The 18,776-nt window shown below is 46.5% G+C and overlaps 1 protein-coding gene across 2 annotated transcripts in view; it reads right to left on the reverse strand.

Moving 5' to 3' along the window:
- The window catches only part of LOC136286649 (uncharacterized), a 105,883-nt gene that overhangs the window by 12,697 nt on the left and 74,410 nt on the right, over positions 1-18,776 (reverse strand). The window lies entirely within an intron of this gene.

The following is an 18,776-nucleotide window of genomic DNA, read 5'->3' on the forward strand; positions in this document are numbered from 1 at the left end:
AGTCTTGTTCAGTTCCAGAGTGTACCAGGCAACTGCAAGGGAGTTCTGTTCATCAGCAGCAGGCCTGGCAGGTTTCAGACAGGGAAAATAGTAATTTGCCATGCATGCTCGTGAGAAGCACTAGGGCAAAGAGCCCACATAAGCACACCTTTATTGTTACCGTGCTAAAGTAGGTGCTTGATGTACCTTTTCATCAGGGGCTGCTTTGTAGTACAGACAAATGGCATTGACAAACTGCCAGAAAACATCTCTGGGGATAAGGGCCTGGACAGTTGGGTCCTGGCTAAGACCATGACCTCCCCATCTGTTTCTCTTCATAGCAACTCACTTGTGCTCCTGTCTGAATCTGGTGGATGATTCCAGTCATTTTCATGGTGGCACTTGATAAAACCATGGAAAAGGTACCCATTATATTTAAAAGTTGTCCTCCCATCGATGATCACTTCGCCACCCCAGAAGCAGTTTCTCACTTGATACTCAGCAGCTGTGTAATGCATGACAGGTTTGAATGTTCTCCTTTTGGCCAGGGATGTATGTCATTTGTCAAATATCAATAAGAGCTATAAACCAGTACATGGATGTAGGAGTAGAGGTCACCATATTACACAGAAGAGGATCTACACAGCAATAAAGCTTCACCTTTTCCTCAGTTTCTTTTCATCCACTGTGTGACAGGCCATCACCATAATCTTATCTCTCTATGATCTGCAGGGCTCCCTCCAAATTTTTACATCTTGCTGGAAACAGTAACTCAGCTCTTCTGCAAGTCAAAGATCATCTAATGGTCTGTGTACATGTCAAGAATTGCTTTTTTTTCCTTAAGCACCAGACTGTGTAGCCTATAATAATCCTCTTGTGGAAGAGGGCCTATGTAACTGATTTTAAGCTGTGTTGAAAAAATGGAGGAAAACTTTTGCAGCCCTTGATATCCACAACTTAGGGAAGACTGCTTAGTTTCATGCCTAAAAAATGTAAGAGAGTCTTTGAAAATTAAAACTCTGCTTGCACATCAGTTTAACACCCTGAGTAATTAACTGCAGACATGTTTTTTCTTTCCAAAGCCACCTGACAATGGAGCAGCCCTCATAGCCTGTGGCATTAGAGAAGCATAGCCCTGAAACTTGTGTCATTAAGGAGCTGACTAAAGTCCACGTGTCCCCTAAAGCTCCCATTCTCCTTCAATTTTCCTTTGCACACCTTCATCCCATGGGGCAAAAATGTAATTTGGGCCATGCATGGTTTCCTGCATGTCCCATCTCGAGAGGAGAGCCCTGCCCTGCTAGTGGGGTTTTGATCCCAGACATGGAGCACTGCTGCTGGCTTGTGTTACAGGCCACTTACTGGCACAGACTGCACTTCCAGCCTCTACCTTTGTGGTGCTTTTCCACATACAATCAGAGCCAAACAATCTGGGTTCCCCAGGCCCACAGAGCAGTCTGCAGCTGGGGCATCTCCTCATGGCAGTGTGAAGTGCATGGTCACACAGCAAGCAGAGCTGGCGATAGCATTTACAGCCATGGGTGTGATTATAGGGTGTATAGCAAATCTCACAGATGTTTCTCACCCCAAATACTTTTCCTGACCTCCCTAACCCCACAATGATGTTCACTGCATCAGAAGAGGAAAGGGCCCCTGGGATACCTAGAGTCATTCCTTGGCTTAAGAATCCCCCAGCATTTTTTTCCATTCAGGTAGGAGTATAATGAGTACATTAGCACACAGCAGGTCCTCAAACAAAGAGATCCCACTCAGCATGACCTTCCTATGCACAGAACACCCTGGTTTTTCATGGAGCTCTCTTGCTCTGCTCAACAGTTCCACACCATTCCAACCCCTCCCTGCTAGAATCTCTCTGAGACCTCCAGCAAAACAGAAAGAACCATCACTGGTGGGTTTTAACCACACAGCACTAATTTTTGTCTAACATTGGAACAGAGATAGGCTATGGGGTCCTGTGTTCCCCACTCCCAACAGCTTTTACTGTCAGAGTAGTGGGTGGAAAGGCTGGTCACACCTCAGTTCTCTCTGACTTTGCATAAGCATAATGACTCAGTCTGAAACTTTTTTCAGAATTCCTATTGCTTAAGATAACAGTAGAAGACTGCAGTGGAAGCTGTGGGAAAGATCTGAGCAACACCACTAGGATCAGACATTTGGAATATGTCATCAGAAACTTGCTCTGTCCAGTCTCAAGTGCTTTGTGAGCTTCACACATCAGTACCTCATTCAAATTACCAGAACTCTCCTTTTTCACATGCTACCTCACCCTGAACCTCTGGAATGACCATTCCCAGTGCTGTGTTTGCTCCGTGGAAGCCACAGATCAGGCTGATGTCTCCTCTACCATCCCCTTTACATTTGAAAGTGGGGGTAGGGACAGACTTTCAAATACACACCCCGGGGACTTATGAGGGCAGCTGCTTCCACCTTAGACAGTCTGACAGTCTTGGCTGTGTGCTGGGTTTTCTGTCTCCTGTTTGTGCCACAGACCAATAGATAAGGAAACTTAGAGCAAAGGCTTCATCCCAGGCATAGCTGTAAGGTTCCCCTTACCAAGGGCAAGTAGAGCTCATCCCACCACCTGCCAATCTCTATGTGACACCTCCACATCAGCACATCAATTTGCAAGGTCATTTCTTTCCAGGTGACTGGGTGACTTTGACCGAGCACTGCTGCATTTTCTCTCCATTTCTTCCAAAAGCACAGATTAGAGCAAACAACCTCCAGATGGAGCCCACGATGCACAGACCTCACCACACCTGAGGTGTCCTGCGACCCAAGGAGAAATCCCGGCTGTACCTGTGGTTGTGGAAAGATGCTTCCTCCTACTTATCTAAGGAAAACTGAGGCTACATATAACACTCTGCTTTTTGGAACAGAAAGAGTATTCAAAAGGTTCTTCAAAGCACTCAAAGGAACAGAACACCTATTTGGTTACCTCCTTGTCGAACTGTGTTTACAGCGTTAAAAAGCTATAGGACACAGAGGGATGTCATTAACCAGCAGCCCATCCTATAGCAGCTCACAGGCCTTACTCCAGCATTCCCCAAGTGATTGTTTAAAGCTGCCATCTCCTGCACAGAGGGCATGATTAGCTCATATTTTCTTTGGAACATGTGTTTACCTCATTATCATACTTAGTTTCCACTGCTATGAAACTTCCAGTTCTGTATTCACCTAATATATACTCTCAAATTTATGAGGCATCAATGCCCTAAGGCCCTTGAGCACCTAATGTTTGGGCAGCTGGCTGCAGTTCTATTAATAAAGAATATGCATTTTTAATACCTGTATAGCATCACTTTCTGCAGTTCTGAGGTACAGAATACACTCAGTGTATCTAGAGACTTGATGAGGGGGAGCATTTTTAGGTTTATTCTTTTACATTCTGAAAATGAAATGCTGTCTTAAGAGCTCTCACTTTCATTTTCAGTGAAGGGAATGTGAGGTAAGACATTAAAAATGTTCTTAACTAAAAAAAAAAAAATCTATATATCAGCCAAATTTGCTTAATTATGCTTTTAAATTGTAGAGGTGTTTTGTTGATTGTGCAGCTGCATGGATGTATACGCAGGTGTATGCACACTTTTACCATGAATATATTACTTTGTTTCACTGCTTTGAGCCATTAAACCACTTGAAACTCAAGTTTGTTCTTTTGCTGGATGCAGTCTGCTGAAACTGCAGTCTTACAGACTTTTGAGCAGCTCACCTGTTTATGCTTAGTACCTGTTTCTAATCCAGTTTCTTGTAACACCCAGAAATGAGATGTGTAGGCTAAGAATAACACATGATATGAAACCACCTGCAGGTGACTGCTCAAGGGAAGTCTAATAGCAATTAGGCTCCTGGAACAGCAGATCAAAACTCATCTGTGCTGGCCCAAGCAATGAGAGTGCTTGGATGCATACTAGCCACTGCAGTAGTCCTCCTGATAGAGGGTAAAAATAAACATAGGCACAGACTTCTTGTTTATCACAGCATAAAAAGGGTCCTGGTTTATTCCTCTTCACAGCTCAGCCATCCTGACTCAAACCATTCACTGCCTCTGGCCGCAACAAGCTCCTACTGTAGGCTTCCCTTACAGCCCCTGACTGCTGGTTATTTCCTGCTAAACTATGGCTGCATGCATTTGTTTGCAGACTCTGACTGCAGGCGTTTACCTAGCTAGACTGTGGCTTCAGGTTCCAACAACAGGCTCTAACTGTAGACCCACACTGACCTCACAGCAGTGATTCTCTCTCCCCAGGATCCTGCTTTGTAGCTCCCTCCTTCATGCTCCACAAGGTTCCTCTTCCGTGATGATCCTCTCCTTACCAGCTCACCCCCTCTTTTATCTCATTCATCCTTAGTGGCTATACCTGTCACTCATCAGGGGCAAGGTTGTATGGGTTAATTAACTCAGCTGTTATTTATCAGGGATGAGGTCACCTGTATTCCCTTCTCCTACAGCTAGAAGGCTCACCAGCTCCCCCAGCCCCAAGGCAAAGAGCTTCTCTTGCTGTATGGATCACGTTTATACCCCTGTGTACAAAGATATTCTTGCTGAAGCCTATTGGCTGTATGGCCAATAGGCAGCGTGTGCAGTTCTTTGGTGTAAATGCAGCGCAAGGACTCTGACAAAAACTGATGTTCACGTGAATCAAAAATCTTCATATAAACAGAAGGTTTTATGAGCTGGCATGTGTAATACAAGCAGAGCAGAGTTTGCTCCAAAAAGGCAGTTCCTAAAGTGAAAGATTAATCCAGTGGCTTCTTTGAGTTTCTTCTGTTTGGCAAGTGATCATTTTCTCTTCACGCAGAAGCCAGGGACTAGCAGACACCTCTTGAAGCTATCCCTTGACAATAGCTTTCCTGATTTAACTTGACCTTGTATCTTTTCTCATACTAGACTGTTTTGCTGCTGCTGCTGCTCCTCTGTTCCACAGTTGCTTTTCCTGTATACTGAAGTCAGTTCAAGCCTCATTGTTTCCCATGGGATAGGACATCATTGTGCTGAGCCTCTTCCTTTATTCATCTTCATTCTCGAGCCCAACTCTACTTACACATATGGCAAAACACCCCCTTCATACTTTTGTCCTGCTCCTGAGTTGCACAAGGGGTTCTGCTGGGAGTTGAACTTAACCAGAAACCAGACTGAATCATGACTTTTTTTCCCATCCATCAAGGAGAAACTGAATCTGAATTTGTATTTCAAAGATTTGAGAGGAATCTCCAATCCCAGTGGGACCTGAACTGATTTCTGGGGTCTGTTTTCTTTTGGGAAAGTAGACCGGGGGGAGGAGGACACACACCTGTCTCCTAGCTGCTCCTTTTCTTTGGACCTGTCACATCTGTCTTTTTCTTTTTGGGGCAGGGGTCCATCCAGCACAGGATAAAGTGGGCAGTATCTGTGGCTAAACAGGGTTTAGCTCCATGTTGTGCCCTTACTTCTGCCAGGAAGGGCTGGCTCCCGCCGTGGCAGCTGTCCTGGGCAGGAGGTGTTTTTGCCATTTGGGCAGAGCTGAGCAGGCTGCTGCATCCTGAGCCAGCAGTATGAAGTGCCATACCATCAAACAGCCAGTGCCAAATTTCTCCCTTCTTCTTCTTCTCCCTCATCAGAGAGGAGTCAGGGAGGAGCTGAGATTTGCTCTTATGAATTTCTTTGGGCAGGAAATGGCAGAGTTGTCGGCTTGTGATGGGGTGGGATGACACTTCTTTGCAAAAAGCCAGAGGATTATTTATCTGAAATCTCATAACTCATTCATACTCTATTCCCCAACCACAAGTAATAACCCCACTCCCATTACACCTCTTCAAACAGCAATTCAGGCTGCTCCATGACAGCAAGGCAGTAGCATCCTAATTGCTCTTACATGTGAGGGTAACTATAATGGGTTCTGTGGTGGAAAGGTGATTTATTTTCCAGTGTTGAAAGCACAGCTGTAAGTACACAGACCTTCTCTGTGCTTTCTCCTGAAACAGCTCCCTTGGCTTCTCAGGTGTCTCACCGCAAGACAGATGAAACCATTTTCTCCCTCCAAATTAGCAGATTTGCCTGAGAACTGTCATCTGCTCTTGCAAAGCAGTCAGACAAGGAGACATGTTGTGAAGCACTGATGCTCTGCACGTTCTCCTCGACTGCTCAAAACACACAGACAAGTATTAAACAGTTTTGGCTCTGGTCCAAGCAGAATCAGCTACTGAGATTGCACCCTGACCCACTCCCAGCTTCTGACTTCCCTATGGCTTTTACCTCTTTCTGCCTGACACATCCAGCAGTAAAGTGTGGCTAATTTTACAGAAATGCAGCTCTACTCAGTGAGTGTGATCTCCCTGAAAGACACTGGCAGTACATGTAGGGCCTTTGTGAAGAGCTTCATTAGCCAGGTGCAACCAAGTGTCTCCTCCCCCTGGAGATGGGGTTGGTGTTTGGAGGGAGGAAGAGAAGGGAGGATGACAGGATCTCTCTTGTGTAGAAAAGGGCAGAGCTATGTTTGAAATTACTATAAAAAAGCTTTCTATATAATTTGATGGGCCACTGAGAGCAAATGGGCAGAAAATACAATTTTATTATGCAAAAAAAAATTATGCTGGTTAGCTGTTGTGGCACTGGAGTAACTAAAATCCTCTTGGAATAGGCCCTGGTTGTTCTCCAAAGACAAATGAGAAGATGTGCTCTTCTTAGAGTAATGGTGAGAGATCACAGCTCTGACTGCATGATTGCTTTCATGTCATTAAGTGAGAAAAGCATGAATGAAAAAACATCTACCATCCATTAGAGAGAAAATTGGCTGGGAGGTCCACAGGTACAGATAGATTAATCTCCATCTATCTCTATCAGAAATAGATTCCATGCCTGTGAACACTAGCCATGTATTTTTCTCTAATCATCCTTTCACAGGCTGGGTCACACCAGCTGTGGTGTATTTGGGGGCAGAAAAACTATGAAATCCTGAGCAGCTTTCCCAGCAAGAAGATTGTTTCACAATCAAGCAGCTTCATCATTTTGGCCTCTATGCTGGGAGATAGTTTGGCCTCATTCTTCCTATGGCTCTAAGCCCAAGACATATGCAGCTGTGCCCAAGCAAGTCCTGTGTCCAGCAGGATTTGATCACAGCTGATCTCCAGTCTTATAGTGATGATCTGTGGTGGCTACATACAGAGAGGCAGAATATCTACACACAATACCGAGTATCTAAAAACAATATTGCTATCTTGTTTAAAAAAATACATAAAATCACCAGCAAATTTGATTTCATTTTTGTGTCCCGCCTCCTCTTTATCTAGAAATTGCCAAAATGTGTATGACAGTAGGGTTAACCCAAACCAGTTGAACTCTCAATAATGGCTCATCTTTGTTTCTAATAGCTGCAAAGACCTGCTTAATGTTCTGTTGTGCTCTTTAACAAGCATCCAGTGTCAATGGGACTTCATTAAAGAGGGGTTTTTTTTTACTGTAGTTCTTGCTCCAATTCATGTTTTGTAACCATCATGCTTAAAGAGGAAAGAAATGTCATGTCCCAAGCCATGAGGGGGGCATGTGTCTAAATAATACAAAGGAACTGGAGCTGTGCGACAGCAGGAGAAGGAAGGAAATTGCAGATCCTCCCCACAGTCTCTCAGAGTTCACTAGAAATAGGAATAGCTGCACTGGGGCCAGAGCAAGACTCCACTTTCTTGTTATCTCTCAGATGCACAGAGGAAGGACAAAAGAAACCTTCTCTGTGTGTTTGTATGTGTGTGTGCCCAGATATACTCATTTGTGTGTATGTCAGACTGTCCTCAGAGGTGCATGGTGGTAGGACAGAGGCAGCAGTCACAAGGTGCAGGAAAGAAAGTTCCAATTCAATATCAGGAGAATTTCTTCACATCTGGAAGGGCTCAGCACTCAACTGGATAAGGGCCTGAACAATCAGGTTGGGCTGTCTTTCCAGGAATTAAACATGATCACATCCAGAGGGGTTTTCCAGCCTGAATTATTGTAATTCATACATATGTATATACATACACATGCACATTCACATATAGAGTTCTAAAGTATATGGAGAGAGATATATGCATGTATGTGGCACATTCCCTCTTCATATTCTCTATGGAAATGTGTGACTTAACCTGTTGGCTAGTTGCACTGTTGGCTGGTCTTTTCAGAGAAAAGAGAGGAGATCTTTGGGACAGGACCCTCCAAACACATGTTCAGCAGTGCTATTCATGCAAATTACTCCTGAACTGAGTAGGGTTCCTGGCATGGGCCATTCTCATGAAAAGGTGTGAGAGACCTGTTTTAGAACTATAATTTACAGTCAAACCAGAGAAATCATGCTACAAAAGAGATTCCCTGGCTAGGTGACCAGTTAGGATACTAGGTCTTTCTTTTCTGAGACTGAGCAAATGTTTGACCAATGGATAAGGATGGATGCTGTGGAACTGGAAGGTCAGATACTGGGGAACGTGATGATGACCTTTCTTCTGTAAGGAATGACAGTGTGAAATGAACACTGTGCATGAGGGAGTGAATGGGCTGTTGTGTCTTAAGCTCTGGTTTTAGTTCTTCCTTTGGATCCTATTACCTTTTGCACAGAAACTTAGTTTATTTTTACATTCTGCTTCAGCCTAAAGCAATTTATAAGTATTGTTCTTCCCCTTGTGGGTGGGTGGGAAGCTTTTATTTCAGAATCCTTCAAATAACCAGATTCAATTTCACCCTCATAAATTTGATCTCCAACACACATCCCCTTACTAAATAAGCAAATATTTTTCCTAAAACCAGTTTGGCTTATTCCTAGGTTGACCTTTAGGCAACAAAACGTGAAGATATTTCCATGATTGGAAAAACTTCTCTCGGGCCTATGAACTTTCAAAGAAAAAGGGGAGAGAGGAGGAAGGAAAGGCTGGGGCATAGAAACTTCATTTTGGTAATGTCAATTGGGCAACCAAATAGCATGAATCATAAAAACAGTAAAAGAGGCAAAGAGACAATGTGTGAACAGTTATTGCAGCGAAAGAGCTGGTAAATCATTGTATATTTAACAATCTGTCCATTAGGCTGGGCAATGATATTTCACTTAGTCCCATGGCACAGCCAGGGGTTTTCCAAGCAGCAGGCTGAGTTCAACTGGCACAGACTCCTCAGGCCAGCCATGGCAGGGGGATGACACTGGGGTGCCTTGCAGGGGTCCTCAGCTTCTTTACCATCATGAATCGCTCATGCCAGCTTTGCCAGGGAGTCCACCAGGGATGTATGGGGTCCCTCCTCCAACCCAAGTGTGGCTGCCAGCCTGGTAGGGGATTTTCATGTGCCACAAGTGAGGGGGAAGCTTCTCCCAGGTGCCTGTCACCTTCCTTTGCCAGCAAAATTAAAGCTAATGGATGTTTGATCTTCGGTTTCCCAACAGGAATTATCCTGGTCAGGAGTGCAAGTCCTGCTGCCTCATCCAGAAGTCTTCCAGAGCACCTCCAGACCTCTTCTACCTCTGCTGATCCCCAGAGGTCCAAGCACACGGGTTTGACCCATGCAGTGGCAGGATTCCCCAAAACAGGCAAGGGCACAAGCTGACCTCTGTTTTTCCTTTCCTCACACATGTCCAGGCAAGGGTGAAGTGAGGAGAGTGGCTGGACACAACCTGTTCAAACAAGCTGCTTCATAAACCTAAACAAAAGCTTTTCCAGAAGCTGAGAAATGTTCTTCCCCATGACTTTGGAGGTTTTAATGTAATTGAGAGGAAAGGCCTGGGAAAGCACAGGAGAAATGGAGTAAACTCCAGAGTGGCATAATTCCTGCTTGGGAAAACTTGCTAGTCATCACACAGGACCTCAGAAGCAGCAGGAAGGGATGACCTATCTCATTGACCTCTCTTGGATGTGCTATCCCAGCTGACTCAAACCCCTCTCATCACAGCAGCAGGGATTGGCAAGTATGTGCTGTTGGGGAACCAGGAAGAACCCACCACCAAAAGAAGTCTCTTTTCAAGGGATTGAGATGCAGTTGCACGCAGACAGATTTTTCCTAATCAACCACTGACAACAACATTTTGGATCAACCAGCAGCTGCTTTTCCCTGTGATCCTGACTGTAAATCAAACATGATGGCTTAGTGAATAGGAAGTTTCTTCCCTGTAGCAAAGCACCACAAGGAAGAGGCAGCTGGGCAGGCATAGGGCCAGGCAGGATGATGGTTGTTTGAGCTGAAGTTGCTCTGACCTGCTCCCATGTTTTCCTCCTTGCCTTAGAGAAGCCGCATCCCAAAATAGTCCCTGTGCATCACCACCACCAGTTACACCATCGGCTTCCAAATGACTCAGGAGAGCTGGTAGAGAAACCAAATGGTGAGTGTACAATGCTGCACTAGAGGATCAAGATACCACAAGAAGTACACTCAGGACTGGGTGCAGGGCAGACAGTGCCCATTCTTGGCTGTGGTCAGTGAAGTGGCAGAGGTCTGTCTCTGCTTGGGTGCCCACGTTCCAGCTTGCCATCATAGAGGTGTAGAGAGGAGGGGGACATGAAAACACAGTTCTTAACAGATTTAGGGAAACGATGAAGCTGTAAATCAAGATCTTCAATAGATTTCATCTCCTTCCCTTTCAGTACTCAGCAAGAAAATAAATGCATACCCAGGAAATAAGGAACAGATGAGCGGGCGCATCTTGGGACACATAAATTAACATTGAAGTAAGCGGGCCGGCGAGAGCAGCAATAAAGGCTAATTAGACCACACAGGCACCACCAGCATGGGACTGCATCTCCAAATATTGCCAACACCCAAAAGGTCCACAGCAAAGTGAACTCTTCCATTTTTGTGGTTATGGTCCAGGGCTAGGACGTTGATGATGAGAACCTGATGCTTTGATGACTGGATGGGTAGTGATGTTTCCCAAGAATAAACAATCACTGAGGGGAAAGAAGTCTAAATAAAACCAATGCCCTGGTTGCCTCCTTTTGGGGCAAATCCCCTCTTCCCACAGCAAATAAGCTGTGAAAATAAATTAGGGCAGGTATTGGAAAGCCATTGTAACCTGCAGCTGCTCTTGGGTTTGAGTGTGGCCAGCACCGTCATATTCCACCCTATATGCAGAAAGGCATTTTTTTTCTACTGAATCAATTGAAGTTGAGACATTTTTCTCTTCTCCCAAGTGCTCCATAAGCCCTTATTCAGCAGTGTCCCAGAGCATCAGCCTGCAATGCAAAATACAATCCTGCAGTGCCCACAGAAAGGAGTACAGCCTTGACGAACTCCTCAAAGGACAACAGCAGTCCTTAGATCCCACTGAGCCTTGAATGGCGGAGCAGAGTTTGACTCTGAGCACCTGGAACACCTCAGGGCCATGTGCTTACCATGCTCCCATCTTGCTCTCCAGGTTTTGCCTTGAAAACATTAGACCAGCACCTTGTTTGTACTTTACTCGAAGGTCTGCTTAGCCTTTCCTGAATAAACTGGAGGCATCCCATGGCACAGTCATCACAGTGATTTCTACTTAGGCCCAGGTAAAAGTGAACCTCAGCTGTGAATGCTTGGTTTATTCCTTTACATTCCCCAGGTTTGATTGCACACACTGGACTGTGCATGCAGGAAGGTTACATTTGTATTGCACTTTGTACATTTGCTGAACAGTGTTGGATGCCTGGGAACTGCATGGACTGCAGGTTGGCAAGGACTGTGCTGTGTCAGAGCACAGAGACATGGCTGCCCTGCCTTAAGGACACCTGAGGTGCTACCACTGTCAGGAAATGGGAAAAAACAACAACACAAACACAGCAGTGCCTGCACAGCACTTCAGTTGGAAGGGCAGCTCTGCTCATCAAGCACAGTGGGATAGCTGACCCTTTCAGGTGATCACAGCCCACCAGAGCTCCCAAAATGTCCTCACTGCTCTACTGGGCCACGCTGATTTCCTCCATACTCAGCCATCAAGGCAGCTTCTTTCCCGCCATGCTCAAGGACTGAGAGGGCATTTCTTTTTCAACAACCATGTGCACAGTTTCCCCCAGGTGCTGTTTGACATGGGCTTTTGCCCAAGGCCTCACTTGCTCCAGATAAGAGCAAGCTGCTTTCCAGTGAGACGAAAGCATTTGCTTAATATCTGAGTTAATTCCTATATTCCCCAGACAGGGTAAAGATCAAGCACTTGGAATAAACTATCTATGCAAGACCTTCCTCCCAAATTGCAAATGACAGAAGCATGATCTTTCTTTTACCCCTTCCCTCCAACCACAATACATATTGCTCCTCCTCTGTCTGTCATTTACCCCCCTTGGACCTTGTTTTTTCAAGTACTACTGGCATTATTTTCTCTTCCCCTCCCCTCCCCTCCCCTCCCCTCCCCTCCCCTCCCCTCCCCTCCCCTCCCCTCCCCTCCCCTCCCCTCCCCTCCCCTCCCCTCCCCTCCCTTCTCTCATATACATTGCACAGATCATTTGCCCACACAGGCAGGAGCTGGGTTTCATCAGGCCTCTAGAGTTACCATGCTCTTTCTTGAGCTGCCTGGAGAACATTCTGGAAGGGCACCGTAGGCCATCCTTCAGTGGTCAAGTAGTTTGGCGGAGTGTTGTATGAAAGCCTTTGCAAGTCAACAGAAGTCTGAAAGTTGCACCAAATCATAGAAGGTTTGGGTTGGCAGGGATCTTTAAAGATCACCTAGTCCACCCCCTGCAGTAGCAGGGACATCTCCAACTAGCTCAGGTTGCTCAGAGCCTGACTTGGTGCTGAGCCTGATGGCCGGATGCTGGCCATCCTCAGCAGAGCACAGCGTGTCGGAAGGACAGATGTGGTACTTTCCATTGTCAGAAGAGCATTTTCCTCTATGTCCTCCATCCTTCTGCTGGAGGAAGTATTTTTTGTTTCCTCAGTGTCTCCAGATCAGAAGGACTCTTTCCCCTCCTGCCAAACAGATCATCTAAATGCACATGCATGTGGTCTCAAAGGTCACTTCCCTGAGCAGCCTGCTCTGGTGAGTCTCCCTCTTTCATCACAGGGCAATGAGAACAGAAGAGACCTGGGCTGTATCTAGTCCTTTGCTGTCACAGGCAAAGGCCAGAACTTGTCCATAAAGTCCTCTGCAGAGTCTCAGCTCTGTGGAGCTGTTCTGGGGGATGTTTGGTTAGCAAGAGTAATATTTATGTTAAGCATGAATGAGAATCAAACACCAAGCACAGGTTTCAGTTCTGGTTTGGCATTTCCTGAGCAAAAGCCCAACAACATATGAAATCTTTAAACCTTCAGGTCTGCATTTCACACTCTCTCTCCTGTGAGTGTGTCTCCAACCGGGCTATCTTGGTATTCTGCAGTGTGACAATAACAAACTTGCATTTAGCTGAAAGACTCCGCTTCCTTGTATCACCCACTGAGTGGGTCCCAAGGTGCACGGCAGGCTATGGAAAGGTTTCTAGGAATCACTTGGGGTCCTGCTGAGAAGCAGCCACCTCTGAACATATTGCAGCACTCACTGAATGGCTTCCAACAATGTGAGAGCTTCACAAGCTTTGTGAGACTCCAAAGGAAATTGCATCCAGTTGTCATTGCAAAAGAGGGAATTTAAGGCATGCACAATGTAATTATTCCCACTGGGAACTGCCAAAAACAACAGGGTGGCACTCCATTGCTGGGGGAGGAGGGGGACAGAGGAGCAGGGGGGAGAAGTTGTAGAGTATCTCCTGCTGTGTGCGGCCAGGATTTTAATGTCCTGTCTCCTCCGAGCACAAGCCCATCCCCACAGCATCTCAGGCCCTCCTGGTGCCACAGGAGAGCACCAACAGGGCAGGAGGCAGAGGTGAGTCCCACCAAGAAGCCACAAGCTCTTTTGCTGCCTCGTGTGGGAGCAGGGACCTGTACTCTGGCAGAAACAGACACCCTGGAGTAAAGCCACCGGCAAACAGTTTGGAAGGTCAAAATTTCATTTACAACATGTTATCAGCAAATCACCTAGATCCAAGTAGGCATTTAGGTACTGAGTTCTCAAATTAACAGGAAATTGGATATCCAAACACTTTTAAGGATCTGTATGTAAAATGAAAATAACAACTTTTAAGGAAGGTATTTCTGAGGTGACAGAAACTCTTCCCAGTGAGGTGGGCAGCACTGGCAGACAGGGAGGGGCACTGCTCTCCTTAAGCAGGCACTCCGCAGCCAGGGACTCTGTGCCACCACTGCTGCTGCCCTGACACCCAGAGCACTCCTGTCAGTGCCACAGGGCCTCTGCCTCGGGTAGCTCGCTGCTTTTGCAGAGGTCCTGAGGCAATGAGCCAGAGACAGCCATGGCTGGGTTGTCAGGCTGGAAAGGCCAGGGAAAGCACACATCTGTAAGCTGTCCCAAGCTTCCCCACCACCCTCTGGGCTCTGCAAAACATCTTCAATTATCATCAGAGTTTGAAAAGACCTAGGAAGCAACACCTGGATCAAATCCAGCCTTCACTAACCTGTAAAACGTCCTTTTTTCTCTACCCAAGCTCTTCTCCTCCCAGTGTACAAAGCAAAACATAGGAAAGAGCTCTGGGGGAGGCTGGGCCTGGAAGAGGCTCAAAAGAACCTAATCTCGTTGCTCTGTGTATGTTTTTGCTTTGTAAAGACTTTTGTATACGTTGTTGCTCCAGATGTCAGCAGCAGAAGGGAGCAGTCAAGCTGCAGGCAACAGAGCAGCCACGGGAGAGGGATGGATGTCATGGACACACTGCCCAGCCAGGAGACATCCTGGCAAAGGTGGCATTGCCCTCCTGTCCCACAGCAGCACCCAGCTGTGCTGGCACTCACAAGCCTGTTCCCTGTGCTGATCCTGCTGGCATGCAAGACAGCCTGGCCACTGCTGTTAAGAGCAGCTATGTCTCAGCTGTGAGGAGGACAGCTCAAGGGAAACCCCTGGATGGGTCAGAGCAATGGCTGGAGCTGGATGTCATGGGCGTGATATCGCCCTACCAGCTGCCAAAATACAGGAAGCATCCCACAAAAAACAGCTTGTACAGTGAAATGACCAAAGCCCACTGATAAATCTCCAGCATGGGCTCTAGATTTCAGTAGTTGTTTTGATCTGTGTGTTAAATAATACCAGTGCCTTACTGAAAGTACATGTGCTGAGGTTTAACAGCAATTAAATTCATATGTATCTCTTGCATGGGAGCTAAGCTTCACTGAATATGGTTTCAATAATCAAGTGGTATTTTGTTTACATGCTGTAATTATGATATTAAAATCTATACTTAAACCTCACTGGAGACAGAGATTCTTTAATGTATGGCAGCCTTTGCAATGGACAACATGATGCAGAAGTAAAAAGTGACAAGATGGATGTGGGGTGAGCACTCATAAGATTACCCAACCCCACAAACAAGCTGGGTGGGGCTCCTGGCATCCAGCAACATGGCCACAGCTTCCAGCTCTTCAGCTGAAAGCTACTGGATGGCTAGCTGGAATCCCTGAGAGATAGGCATTAGCAGGGGACTTTTGTGGGATGCTCTGTCTCCCAACAGGGTCACAAGTGGATGAAGTATTTCTCCTTATAGCTGTGGCTGTAAGATTCACACAGCTAGGGCTCACACTTAGCATGAAGATAATGCTCCCCTCTAGTGATAGGATGTAGGATCCTAAATCTTAGTTCTTCCAGCCTGCTAGGTAGTTGCACAGGGGAATTTACCATTGGGAGTAAAGCTTTCTGGAGAACCCAAACCACAAATCAAACACAAGGTACTCAATACCATCTCTGGCTCAAAAGCCTCCAGCACTTTCCCTCTCTGGATTTGTATCTCCCTCCTTGTGGCTGTCTTCTCAACCTGCAGAGTAAGGTTTTGGAGAAAGGTGCTCTTTAGGTACTGAATGCTTGATACCCCGAGATTTTGCCTAACAGGCCATAGCCAGTGCCCCAGTGAGGACATATCCAACACATTTAGCCCAGGAGATAATCAATAAGAGGTGGTGAGGAGAAGTATCTGAGATACTATGTTTTCTCTCCGTTGTGAATGTGGACAACCCTGCCCCATTCCATGGCAAAGTCAGATCATGATGGTGTGAACAAACCTCGATCAGCCCACTGGGACTGGGAGGAAGAGCTCAATGCAAACAAGTAAAGGTGAAAAGAAGTAGTGGTTTAATGCTTTTCATCTCTCCACCTCACAGCACATGCTTTTCCCTGCCACCTCCCACCATCACCCTAACTACACTACAGAAAGGAGTGACTGGAGACTGGTTTGGGGGGGAAGGTCAGTATGTAAGTAGTTAAGTGAGGGCAGAAGCTCTGGACAAGCCCCTGCATGGGCCCAGGCAGTGTAGGTGCACTCTATGCCTGCCCACAGCACCATCACAACCGGTGCCTGGTCAGATCCTGCCAGGGACATGCCAACCTTGCCATGCCAGTAAGCTGGACACCACGGCCCAGGCTCTCTGGGCTGCATTGCATGACCATCTGAGCAGGATCCAAAGGACTGCTCTTCTCTTTAAAATCCATGGCCACAAAGGAGAGTGAATTTGTTTGTCACGTGTTGAGCTGATGTCTTTCCACCAAGCAGAGGAGCTGTGGGAAGAGAAACAGTCAGGGGCTGACATTAAATGGTACCTCCACTACTAAAAGCAAAGCAGATTTGCCTGTAGTGAATTTTCCTTTCCAAAAGCCATGCCTGGATAATCTCAGTTTCTACCTAAGAGATAGCAGAGCTGTCAGGACATACTGCGTGCAGCCACACAAGAAAACACAGACGTGACCTCTTGGCTCTTAGGAACAAATGTAAGGGGGAGGGGAGAAAAGAATTAGCGGGGGAAGAAAGCAACAAAACCCAAATTCATATAGCAAACGAATGTGAGAGCTTCTATTTTTACTCAGTAATCTACATGCCTGGCCCCCTTCCTATTTCTTCCATTTTTAATCTACAGCAAATATCTCTGAACTGTGCTGAGACAATAAATCTGGGGCCCTTTGAAGACCTTGGGCGGCAGTGCAACAACAATACACTTCATAAACTAAACATTTTAGAGATTCATTTTCTCTTTGATCTGCAGCATGGTATCCCCACTGCACGCGTGTGCACGTCCTGCTGGACCCACCATGCCGTGGGAGGTTGTTCCCCACCACTGGTGATGAACATGAGAGAGGTCATGGATGGCTGTTACACGCAATGCGCACCCACATAGGGATGCACGCATGAGCAAACCTCTTTCGGTAAAAGCACACCATCAGAGATGTGACCACTCCAACACTGGTAAACAGCAAAATTTAAGGTCACAGTGGCAGAATTAATTGTTCAATGGTAGGGGCAGGAAGTGGTTATAAGCAATAGGGTTTGTTTATTTTTAAAGTGCAGTGAGAGAAGACGAAAGGAACTTTATTGCATGCTATCTTCCTTGTACCCACAGGAACCTCAGCAGGGTCATGTCCATGAGATCTACTATGCAGCCTTCAGCTCTGAACTAGCAGAGTAAGTGAAGGCAATAGCTATTTGTTATCCTTTGTGTAAGCCTGCTCTGGACACTTCGCCTGTGGGGTTCACAGACAACTGTTGACAGTGGAAAAATAATGAGGCACTGATCACTTCACCACTCTAGTGGCTGTATAGCTGAGTCCACTATGGCCTCCCACAGCCATTGAGCTGAAAGGATGCAGAGCATTTATGAACTGCACGTCACTCACCAGTGCATCACCCACTTAATTACCAAATACAGCTCCTCTGGGCCAGCAAAATTGCTGTAAATTAGCAAGCAAACAGGATCTCTAAGCACAGCAATTTGGGGCAAGAAATAATAAAAAAACATCTACAGCTCAGAGAAAGAGACTGAAAACTGGCTGTGAGAGGCATGAGTGGCCCAGGCTCGTATTTCCTGGTCACAGAAATGAGAAGGCTCTGTTTCATCAGCTCAGTCTCCAGGAGTCAATACTCACACAACTCTGTCACAGTAGGCAACAGAGATCAATCCTACTAAGCCAGAAAAGAGGTGGTCTTGTCTGGAGACACCCTGGCCTCTTCTCCGAGGACTCTTAGCCAAGGGCCAACCTGGATCAAAGCTCTTAGACTTACCTGAACTGACAGGATCACAGTAGGAGTGAGGAAATCCATGGATGTCACCCACACTGCAAACAGGTCAGCTCCAGCATTTGCTGTGTGATGCACATGCTAGAGATGTTACATCCTGAGGAACAGACAGAAGCTTGCTGCCTGTCATTCTCACTGATTTTCTGGATAATCCAGCCACTTGCTACCCTGCCATTGTGTGCGCAACAATTCAAACTCCAGAATACCAACTTCTACTGCTTTTTTGGGCTCATTCCTGACAGCTATGCCCAAAATGGTTGAGCTGTCACCAGGAGGTTTCCCTTCACTTAGTTGATTCCGGGGAAGAGCTGCACCAGGCATACACAGCTGTGGGGCCAGAAGAGCGGGGCAGTAGCTGCAGCATTTTGAATTAACAGCATCCTCCACCAGCACCTGCCCTCCAGAACCAAAGGGAGGACAAAACACAGTCGTTTGACACAAATTAATTTCCTGCGAAGACTTCAGAGTAAGTTTAAAGCACACACAAGCGCACACACGCAGAGCCCAGAGCCTGAAACCTGACCCGGTGCGAGCTGCAGCGAGCCAGCCTGACACGGAGGGAACAGGGAAGCTCTCCATCCCTGCGGGAAACGGATGCGAACCGTGCTGCCCCTCACTGGTTTGACTCGGCAAGCGGAGGGTAGCGCCAGTGTTTGGACAGATGCAAGTCTGTGTCATAGGAGAAGGGCTGAGCAAAACGCTGATCTTCTGCTGCCCACTTCGGATCCCTCCATAATAATTTTCCAGACTCCTTTTAGCCATCTTAGAAGGGCTTGTTCTCCGGCTGCTTCTCA

The sequence above is a fragment of the Chamaea fasciata genome, unplaced genomic scaffold (genome assembly GCF_029207755.1).
Source record: "Chamaea fasciata isolate MVZ Bird 193981 ecotype frontalis unplaced genomic scaffold, bChaFas1.0.hap1 SCAF_3, whole genome shotgun sequence".
Lineage (NCBI taxonomy): Eukaryota > Metazoa > Chordata > Aves > Passeriformes > Sylviidae > Chamaea > Chamaea fasciata.